The sequence below is a fragment of the Uranotaenia lowii genome, chromosome 3 (genome assembly GCF_029784155.1).
Source record: "Uranotaenia lowii strain MFRU-FL chromosome 3, ASM2978415v1, whole genome shotgun sequence".
In the NCBI taxonomy this organism is placed as follows: domain Eukaryota; kingdom Metazoa; phylum Arthropoda; class Insecta; order Diptera; family Culicidae; genus Uranotaenia; species Uranotaenia lowii.
In genome coordinates this window covers 95,817,697-95,830,232 of record NC_073693.1, presented here as the reverse complement: position 1 = coordinate 95,830,232, position 12,536 = coordinate 95,817,697, and the positions used below count along the sequence as shown (strand labels likewise).

The window sequence follows — 12,536 nt, the reverse complement described above, 5'->3', positions numbered from 1 at the left end:
TCTATCAGACAACTTATTATATGACTTACAAATTTTGTAGCATTTGTGTAATTTTAGTCATCACCATACAAAAAACAAAGGATACTCTCCCTTTGGCAATTCTCCGATTTGAAAGGTAATAACATTCTATCCACATCCAGTTTATGTTCAGCCAAATTTGTTTTCATTCCATTCTGAAAATTTATTTTGAATGGATGGGTTATTTAATCTACCAATTATGATATTTTCTCCAACATATTTTTGAGCAGTATCCAAATGATCTTATTGTTTTATCAGCTTCCCATCCTTAATCCATTCTTTTATAAAATATACTTTTATGTTTAATCAGAAGGTGTCTGACGAATAAATCTGTAGTTTGCATTACTACTTTTCAAGTAAGCAAAGATGTCAGTTGAATTTATTATTTTTTAATGCCAAAAGACATACCCCTATGCAAAAGCTAACAATAGCTTTAAAAATTATAAATTGGTATAAAACCCAGACTCGGTTTCACAGTAGAAACAAAAATGATGTGGATTTAACAGAAAAAAAATCTACAAATCTAAAAGTAAAAATTGACTCATATAAACGAAAATTAAAAATTCTGCAAAAAATATGGATGAGTTTTGAAACAAAAAAAGCATTTTAGACTTTGAAAAATTCAATAACGATCCCAAAGCGACTCAGACTTTTGGGTAGTTTCGATCTTACTGGGTTCCATTGTAAGTTCTCGAATAATTTTAGATAAAGCTTGCAAGATTTTTTTCAGTGCGTTTCCGGGCCAAACATCCAGGAAATTCTGGCATTTGATTTTAGATTTTTCGACTAAAACTTCGGGCAATATCCGGACAAATTTGGTTGAAACCCAGGACTTATTAAACAAAAATCATAAAAAAAAACTTGAAGATAAATATGTCATCGAAACTTATGTATAGATTTTTATTCATATCAAGGTTGAAAGGTTTTTTCTTTATTTTTATTTTAATACAACTTGTTCAAAAAATTAAAGCTGCATCCCACTTGCCACCGTCACCCAAATTCGCAGGGATTTCATCGCCTATTCTATTTGTATCCTCGAAACAAAGAGATGAAAAGTTTTTCTAATTAAAATTACCCTTCCGCTCACTTTCAACATCATAGACAAAAATTATTTCCTGTTAAATTACGCGAATGTCCTGTAACAAAAAGGAGAAGGACATTTACCGTATTTTTACAGGTTGAAAACATGATTACGTGACATTTCATTTTTAGTGTACAACTTTTTTGCAGGACATTTGCTGTAATAATAAATGAATCTTCGTTAACATTCAAGGAAAAAAATTTAAAATTACAGGTTTTGTTAATTACAGATGACCTATTTTAAAGGTTGCAGTTTCAGTGACACGTAATAGTCAAAATTTTTTTCTGTGATCTTTCATCTTACACAGAAAAAATTATTTCCTGTAAAATTACGCAAATGTCCTGTAACAAAAAGGAGCAGGACATTTACCGTAATTTTACAGGTCGAAAACATAATTACGTGACATTTTATTTTGAATGTACAATTTTTTACAGGACATTTGCTGTTATAATAAATGAATCTTTGTTAACTTTCAAGGAAAACAATTTAAAACTACAGGTTTTGTTAATTACAGGTGATTTATTTTAAAGGTTTAAAAGAAAAAAAGTGAAACTTTTTTTTTGAAGTTCTTCAATATAGTTTATCAGAGATTTAAAACTTCCAAATCGAGTACCTTAAAAGTATTCCCTCATTCTGTCGGAATAGTGTAAAAGTATAAATGTTTTTTTCCTTATTTTAAAATGTTTAATGTTGAATTTCAAAAATTTGAATAAACTAAAAAAAAAATCAATTGAATATTTCGATTAAGCAACTCTAAATTAATAAAAAATCAGTGCATCAACATTCAAAAGTTCAAGCTACACAGAAAAAAATTATGACTATTACGTGTCATTGAAAACGATGACCTGTAAAATAAAACGGCCTGTAATTAAAAAAACATGGAGTTTTAAATGAAATTCTTTGAATATTACAGTAAATGTCCTGTAACAAAAAAGAACATGACATTTGCCGCAAATTTACAGGTCGAAAACAATTACGTGCAAGATAAATTACGCGTCGTCCAATAATTTTCAATTCCACACAACAGAATTAAAGTGTGACTGGCATCCCAGAGGTAGAAAAACAAAAACGTCAAAACGAGTTCGCACTGAACCTCGAAAATACCCAAACTTGAGAACTTTCCCCGCCAACCCGAATGAAACTCCCTCCCTACAGGTTTGGCTATTGGACGTATAACCCAAAGTTAAGCTTTTGAAAGAGAACTCATCCCCCAAAATCTGATACCGCAATAAAATGGAAATCAAAATAAAAAAAATTACTGCAGGTACGGGAATTACACCCATACCTGAAATGGCTTTGCGCTTACCATCTCAGGATGCTAACCGCTCGACCACCGGAGAGTTGTTGAGAGAGGCAGCTACATCATCGTATATGCGAGACTTTCTGCAAATGAAGCGGGAATAAAAGTTATCCCCCAAAAAAAACAGTTCCTCGCTTTGAACTTACCCCCCAAACCTAAATCTGCCACGATGGAGGTAGCAGAATCAGATGCGCTTACAACAAAAACCCCCCAAAAAAACAGTTCTCCGCTTGAAGGACAAGTTTGGCGTATTGGCAAGCTGTGATTTTTTCACAAACTTAAGTTGTCAATCTTGAACTTAGGTTTGGCGGGTGGCAGTTCTCAAGTTTGGGTATTTTCTATTTTCAGTGCGCGGATAGTTTGTTTTTGTTTTCGGTTTTATGTCGGAACAATCGGAACAACTTCACCAGTTACGGGCCGAGGAGGTGGTTTTCTGTTTGTTTCTTGTTGCGGTGAACAGCTCGTATTAGGAGAACAACATTGCGACCTGCACCAGCGGGAAAATTAATAGCGTTGTGGATCCGTGTGTGAATGTTTTCTAACGTCGGAGACGATTGTCCGGTGTTTTATAGTACCGATATTCTGGCGGAACAAACTGGCGGATTACAAATGGCCATCAGTTAGTCGAACTACGCAGTGGTTGTCGGAAATGCAGCGAAGGCAACCCGGATTAGAACAAAACTGCGAGCAGCGGGCTTACCGGTAGAAGGAAGTAGTCGTGAAGATGATGGTCGCATTGTGGTGTGTCGAATTTCCATTAAATTAGAAAATGCGGTAAGTTGGCGAAAGTTGTTTTTTTTCTGCAAGGTGAATGACATTTTTTTTCCTTTATTCCGTTCTCAAAATTAATAGTTTAAAAGTGCCAGGAATTGTTTCCATCCGACATACAATTAATCATCATATTCTGATTGAATTCGTCTGTATCTGGAAAACGGCGCAGGACCGGAAGCCAAATCCAACAATTTCGACAGCAGTTGAATGCGTCTCGAGTACAGTGGAAACAAGGCGGTCCGGGACACGGTAGTTTTTACTAATCAGTTTCAGGAAATCAAAGGTGAGTTTCTTTACTTTGCATCATTTTATAAAATTTATTTTCGTGTTTTTTTTTCGTTATCAAATCCGTTGCAGGTGGTGCTCTACGATGGAAACAGATGACCAATCTGGATAAAATTGGAAATGTCGCAATCGGTAGTTGTGCTCAACTCAGAGCTGGGATTTATAAAAAAAAAACCGTTACAACAAATCGGGTTTGAAAACCCTTGCTGATGAGGTTTACCAATATCACAACGATAACGAGTGCATAATGTTTTTTCAAAGCCTGGATGTGTTCATTTGAAATCAGATTGCTTTAACTACAAAACATGGACAGGTAATAATCATGCTGCATTCCACTGAAAAGTTTAAATAATTAAAAACCTTTTTCCTGAAAACATATAGGATCAGTTTTGACTCGCTAATATGGCCACATGATGATACATTTTTTAACCGAATTTAAAGAAGATTTGGGTGACATGTGAAGGAACAGCTCTACTGGTCGATGACTTAGATCCTCTGATTTATCCACTGGATTTGGCTCTAGATGGTCGAAGGTAAATGCGATTTTATGATTTTTTCAAAAGAAAAAGATTTATTCATACCTAATTCCAAAATTTAGCATTTAATCCTTTACTGATTTGAGGAATGCAATATCTTACATTTAAATGAAATTTTTAGAAACATCGCTGGAGAACTGGCAACTAAATAAAGACTTCCGACAATCTAGTATTTCACTTTTTCACTTTGTCGGAAGTAAATTCGGAAGTCGTAAGTCTGACTTCCAAGTGAAATTAGGTGCTGGTTTGAAAATATTTTTGTTTGAAATTACATGAAGCAAACTTTGGTTCAATCGAGTAAAAAAGCACAAGAACGACTAGAAGCGACGAGTAGAAAAGCTTTGTTTATTTAGTTTTATTTAGACTTTAACTCTAACTTGGAGTAGCTATTGAGCTTATCCATAATACTTTGATTGATTATGAACACTGTTATATTCAAAATTACTGTTGCAAGCTTATTTAAACTACCCATCATACTAATTCCAACCTGAATGCAATATTGATGGTTTGTATTCCTAATATTTCCAATTCTATTTTCCCAGGTTGTGAGGCCGGTCACCGGTCAGACATCGTCGGATATCGTTAACAGTTTCCAGATGCACTGGAAAATTTTTGATATCGACTTTACAGCAGGAGCATCATCATTGGTTATCCGAAAAGGAACACAATCTTAAATGGAACAGGAACACTTATAAGGAACGTTAAAAACAAAGTGTGATATGATTACAAATTAATGTTGAGTAGAAACAACAAAAAAGAGGAATTTTTTTATATTGTTTTTTTTAAATGTTCACATATTGTATGAATAAATTATAAATAAAGTTTTTTTTTCGATTTTATCTGTTTTGGTTTATTTTGTAATCTTAATTAAAACTATTTTTAAAAAAACCATTCACAAATCGAACCTAAAAAAATAAATGAATCAACATTTTACAGTACTGTAATTTTAAAGCAGCCTGTAAAATAATATGCTCACTTAAAAATAAATGCCGCGTGATTTTGTTTTCGTCCTGTAAAATTACGGTAAATGTCCTGCTCCTTTTTGTTACAGGATATTTGCCGTAATTTTACAGCAATTATTTTTTTCTGTGTATCTAACATTCAAACCATTGATTTATTATCTTGAATATGAATCTTAGAATTTTCATTCTCTGATATTTTGCTATAGGTGCAAACTATCAGTTCTTGTCAGGTTTTGTTTTTTCTTAATTCTATTTCAAAATACCCATGAAGTTTTAGATGCTGAAAATTCAATTTAATCTGAAAATAGATCAGTATCACAGCGCTATCTTCGCTGTAGATATGGAAAGTTCCGCTCTAAATTACAATCAAAGTCACTCGCGAGCGACCGAGCTGGTGGTTCAAGATTGAAATCGAATTTTGCGGGTTTGTCGCCTTAATGAGATGGATAAGCAAAACCGTTTTACGGTATAGCATAATGTCGGGCCAATGTGGTTGCAGTTCGGGTGGTTTAGCAGCAACTGTTTCGGATTTAGGTACTGGAGCCGGTTGGATAAATAGAGAGCATTCTCCCTAGTAATGGATGCAGGATGCTGGCAAGAATCTAATTAAATCAATGGGATGCACTGGGTTTTGTGGCGGCCTTAAGCTTCCGATGGCCAGTCAACGTCCCAGGGCAAGAAGTCATGCTCGGTTGTTACTAACCCAGGATATTCCTTTCGGACCGCAATTTATGCACGATCTTGTAGCGGTCGATTTTTAAATCAGAACCCCTACTTCCATGAGCGAGCATCGTAAACCGAGCACAGTGGCAATGTCATTCAGATCGATATGTGGTAAAAAGCTTGTTCAATTAATTGCGGAAGAGCTAAACACGTGTTTGTTGTGGTTCGAGGTGTGCGTGTTTCCAGTTATTTGCGAGATGTATGTACATATTTGCATCCCGATGGAAACATTGATTATCATATGTTTATTCTTAATTGGATCGATGTTTTATGGAGTTATTGATGGTTTCCATTTTTTCAATTTGACTTCCAAACCACAAACAAGCCTCTTTCTGCCTGTTATCAATCTGAAGTACTTTAATCAATTGACATGGTTTGAAGCAGTGGTTTTAAAAGTGGTCCATACGGCTCCCGAGGGGGCTTTGAGAGTCTGCAAAGTGCAAGGGAGTGGTGGAATAGCTCAGAATTGTCAATTTTTATTGCATTTCGTTGCATTGCAATTTGTTTCAAAATACCCTTAGAGGGCGGTGAGCTATAAAAAATCGAGATAGGGGGCGGAATGCAAAAAAATTTGATCACCACTAGTTTAAAGCTTCACAAAACTTCATTGAATATCTACAAAAATTAACCGATGCAATGAAAACATTTCAAAATCAACCATACCCCAGTAGATCTCTTCGACTAGAAATTGAAAATTAATATTGATCAAACTGCGTCTTTGTGAAAAGAAAATGACTTGTTTACCCACTATGAAGTGCATCTTCATTGCCATCTGATCTGGTTCATACATAACCATAATTAGACCGTTGCAAGCTTTGTATTGAAATTTCAAATTTATACATTTTTAAACCTCTCATAAATTTCTTTGGTTGTTTTCACTGCTACAAAAAGTAATACATTTTTTAAGTTTATTGATTTAGTTCTGAATTAGCACAACAAGTTATAATTTTATACGGAAATTTTTATGGAAAACATTTTTTTTCATTCAAAAATCACCAGAGATGTACTGAAGGTTGAACACAATTAAAACTTTGGATTAAGGAAGCTTAAGAATATGCTAAATCAATTATTGAAGACAAATTTGATTTCAAGCATTTTTTTATTTCCTGAATAAATTAAATTGCTAAAATTTCTTCTTGTACCTATACAAAATTAAAACGCGTTGCACAAATTCAGGAATCAAATCATCTCAAATTTAACACCGATGCCGGTGACTCAAAAATCCTCAAAAAATGGAATGGAAGCAAAAAGTTAATTTTGCAGCGGTCTAATAAACATCATAGTTACACGAAACAAGAAGCGTTTGAATTTTAGCAAGCATGCAGCGGCGGTACCGAAATAAGATCTGTATCCTAACTTAGTCTTCAGGATCAGTCGGAAAGCAATCGATAAAATCTCAATGACAAATAAATGAAAACGTTTGCTTGGCAATTTGCTGTCGGAAAACTGGGTGTAACTTTCTTAGGCTAAAGGCGGGATTAATAGATGAAACCAATTAAGTTGTTACAAGATTCAATTTCAATTTAGTGGATAATTTATACCGATGACTCGTTTGGATGAAAACATTATACAGATGTACACTAGACTGAGTCGATTTGGGGTCATTTTTGAATTTTTCCAATCCTGGGGTCTTAAAAGCTTCGTTTTGGTCCAAAACTCATCCATGATTTTTTGCAGAATTTTTAAGTAACGTTTACATGAGTAAATTTGAACTTTTAGGTTTGTATGGGAAAATTGAATATTTTGTACTGAAAAATCAACATCATTTTTGTTTCTTCTGTGGAACCGAGCCTGCTAATGGTTTTTGTGCCAATTTAGAAATTTCTTACAGGAAATTTTCCGCTGAACAACTTTGTCGAATATCATAACTTCGTATCTTTTTAGACAAAAAAGTTATTAGCTGTTTAAAAGGTGTATGTCTTTTTGGATTGATAAACCATGAATTCAATTGACACCACTGCTGGGTGCCTAGCGAAGTATTGCAAGACCACTTTTCATACCATACTGGGCTTGTGATATAGCTCAGTTGGGAAGTCTGTTGTCTCCTGAGCCGATGTCCGTGAGTTCGAGCCCAAGAGTAAACATCGAACACAGTTGTACCGGATAGTTTTTCAATAACGATCCGCCATCTGCAACGTTGATAAAGTCGCGAATGCCATAAAGATGGTAAAACGACTATAATCGAAACAAAAAAAAAAAATACCATACTTCGTGGGGCACAAGCAGTGGTGTCAATTGAATTCATGGTTTATCAATCCAAAAAGACATACACCTGTTAAACAGCTAATAACTTTTTTGTCTAAAAAGATACGAAGTTATGATATTCGAAAAAGTTGTTCAGCGGAAAATTTCCTGTAAGAAATTTCTAAATTGGCACAAAAACCATTAGCAGGCTCGGTTCCACAGAAGAAACAAAAATGATGTTGATTTTTCAGTAAAAAATATTCAATTTTCCCATACAAACCTAAAAGCTCAAATTTACTCATGTAAACGTTACTTAAAAATTCTGCAAAAAATCATGGATGACTTTTGGGCCAAAACGAAGCTTTTAAGACCCCAGGGTTTGAGAAATTCAAAAATGACCCAAAATCGACTCAGTCTAATGTACACTGTTGTAGGTACATTGAAAAACCCTTATAATGGGTTGCTAGAATAAAAGTTAATCGTTTGTGTTCAAAATGGGAAAATTAATTTCCCTTAAAAAAATTCTTCAACTTGTTATTTTTCTTTATCTCTATAGAAATTCTTTAACCATGTTTCCCGCAAATTCATCGAATTTTCTTTGGAAAGATATTCTTCTAACGTTTTTAACGAATAGAGACAATTGATTCACCGATTTTCAGCTCATTCCACATGATTGCACTGGCTTTCTGTCACTATCTTTCCGCACCATGATGATTCTGCAAGGAGTTATTGAAATGAATAGCAGAAAATAACAACGCCATCGAAATTGACCCACCCTTATTGTGGCAAACCTCTTCGTCTCCTAGTATAAACCGCTGTACGGATGACTCAGTGGAAACAGCCAAATCGCCTTATTGTCAGCATCAACGTCAACTATTATTTCAGCTATCCTGTCATCGATGACAGCCGGAAAAAATAGTGATTCTCCATTTCCGTCAACATCTCTCCTTGCTCGTCATCTTTGGAGAAGAAAGTCAGGAAAAAAAAGATGATAATCAGATTAAGCATTTATCTAATTCATTCTTTCAGCATCTCGTCGTTCTGTATAAAATGTTCGGAGGCTGAAGTCCGATGCTCTAGCCCTTCTCCCCCAAATTTTCGCCATCAAAAATCTCGAGTAGCCATTGTTATATTTGGCGCAGCATCATTGTCCGCCCACTTGGGCTGAGTACCCTCACTCAGTCCAACAGCCGGACGGATGAATGTTTATTTCTTCGACATACATCATTCGATTAAATAAATTGAGAAGAGGCGGTCTTCGGTGAGCATTAGCAGCTCAATCAATTGAACCCAAGCTGAAAAAAGGAAAAGGAAGACGGGCGGAAAGCCGAAGTCAGAATGGTTGGGATTTTTTTCCTCAGAATTGTAACACCAATCAGTTAGAGAAGAATAAACAGTGGGTGCTGGGTTAAAAATATTGGTGTGGCATCCTTTTGAATGCTTCGACTTTAACAGAAATTTTACCCTTGCTAAATATATCATTATAATTGAAGAAACAAAACTGAAATTACATGCAAATTATATGATTATAACACCAACACTGAATAAACATTACATTAACATGACATTACCATTACATTAACATTACATTAACATTACATTAACATTACATTAACATTACATTAACATTACATTAACATTACATTAACATTACATTAACATTACATTAACATTACATTAACATTACATTAACATTACATTAACATTACATTAACATTACATTAACATTACATTAACATTACATTAACATTACATTAACATTACATTAACATTACATTAACATTACATTAACATTACATTAACATTACATTAACATTACATTAACATTACATTAACATTACATTAACATTACATTAACATTACATCAACATTACATTAACATTACATTAACATTACATTAACATTATATTAACATTACATTAACATTACATTAACATTACATTAACATTACATTAACATTACATTAACATTACATTAACATTACATTAACATTACATTAACATTACATTAACATTACATTAACATTACATTAACATTACATTAACATTACATTAACATTACATTAACATTACATTAACATTACATTAACATTACATTAACATTACATTAACATTACATTAACATTACATTAACATTACATTAACATTACATTAACATTACATTAACATTACATTAACATTACATTAACATTACATTAACATTACATTAACATTACATTAACATTACATTAACATTACATTAACATTACATTAACATTACATTAACATTACATTAACATTACATTAACATTACATTAACATTACATTAACATTACATTAACATTACATTAACATTACATTAACATTACATTAACATTACATTAACATTACATTAACATTACATTAACATTACATTAACATTACATTAACATTACATTAACATTACATTAACATTACATTAACATTACATTAACATTACATTAACATTACATTAACATTACATTAACATTACATTAACATTACATTAACATTACATTAACATAACATTAACATTACATTAACATTACATTAACATTACATTAACATTACATTAACATTACATTAACATTACATTAACATTACATTAACATTACATTAACATTAAATTAAGATTACATTAACATTAAATTAACATTACATTAACATTACATTAACATTATATTAACATTACATTAACATTACATTAACATTACATTAACATTACATTAACATTACATTAACATTACATTAACATTACATTAACATTACATTAACATTACATTAACATTACATTAACATTACATTAACATTAAATTAACATTACATTAACATTAAATTAACATTACATTAACATTACATTAACATTATATTAACATTACATTAACATTACATAAACATTACATTAACATTACATTAACATTACATTAACATTACATTAACATTACATTAACATTACATTAACATTACATTAACATTACACTAACATTACATTAACATTACATTGACATAACATTAACATTACATTAACATTACATTAACATTAAATTAACATTACATTAACATTACATTAACATTACATTAACATTACATAAACATTACATTAACATTACATTAACATTACATAAACATTACATTAACATTACATTAACATTACATTAACATTACATTAACATTACATTAACATGACATTAACATTACATTAACATTAAATTAACATTACATTAACATTACATTAACATTATATTAACATTACATTAACATTACATTAACATTACATAAACATTACATTAACATTACATTAACATTACATTAACATTACATTAACATTACATTAACATTACATTAACATTACATTAACATTACATTAACATTAAATGAACATTACATTAACATTAAATTAACATTACATTAACATTACATTAACATTACATTAACATTACATTAACATTACATTAACATTATATTAACATTACATTAACATTACATTGACATTACATTAACATTACATTAACATTACATTAACATTACATAAACATTACATTAACATTACATTAACATTACATAAACATTACATTAACATTACATTAACATTACATTAACATTACATTAACATTACATTAACATGACATTAACATTACATTAACATTAAATTAACATTACATTAACATTACATTAACATTATATTAACATTACATTAACATTACATTAACATTACATAAACATTACATTAACATTACATTAACATTACATTAACATTACATTAACATTACATTAACATTACATTAACATTACATTAACATTACATTAACATTACATTAACATTACATTAACATTACATAAACATTACATTAACATTACATTAACATTACATAAACATTACATTAACATTACATTAACATTACATTAACATTACATTAACATTACATTAACATTACATTAACATTACATTAACATTACATTAACATTACATTAACATTACATAAACATTACATTAACATTACATTAACATTACATAAACATTACATTAACATTACATTAACATTACATTAACATTACATTAACATTACATTAACATGACATTAACATTACATTAACATTAAATTAACATTACATTAACATTACATTAACATTATATTAACATTACATTAACATTACATTAACATTACATAAACATTACATTAACATTACATTAACATTACATTAACATTACATTAACATTACATTAACATTACATTAACATTACATTAACATTACATTAACATTACATTAACATTACATTAACATTACATTAACATTAAATGAACATTACATTAACATTAAATTAACATTACATTAACATTACATTAACATTATATTAACATTACATTAACATTACATTAACATTACATTAACATTTCATTGACATTACATTAACATTACATTAACATTACATTAACATTACATTAACATTACATTTACATTACATTAACATTACATTAACATTACATTAACATTACATTAACATTACATTAACATTACATTAACATTACATTAACATTACATTAACATTACATTAACATTACATTAACATTACATTAACATTACATTAACATTACATTAACATTACATTAACATTACATTAACATTACATTAACATTACATTACATTAACATTACATTAACATTACATTAGCATTACATT

General features: G+C 30.6%; 1 long non-coding RNA gene across 2 annotated transcripts; it reads left to right on the top strand.

The window, feature by feature from the left end:
* Positions 1 to 3,269: 3,269 nt before the first annotated feature.
* LOC129758153 (uncharacterized) lies at positions 3,270 to 4,746 on the top strand. Of its 2 annotated transcripts, XR_008739909.1 has the most exons (4): positions 3,270 to 3,453; positions 3,528 to 3,768; positions 3,837 to 3,988; positions 4,534 to 4,746. It is a non-coding gene; the product is annotated as an uncharacterized LOC129758153 (long non-coding RNA). The 2 variants fall into 2 exon arrangements; XR_008739908.1 differs by having other exon boundaries at positions 3,528 to 3,988.
* Positions 4,747 to 12,536: the final 7,790 nt, after the last annotated feature.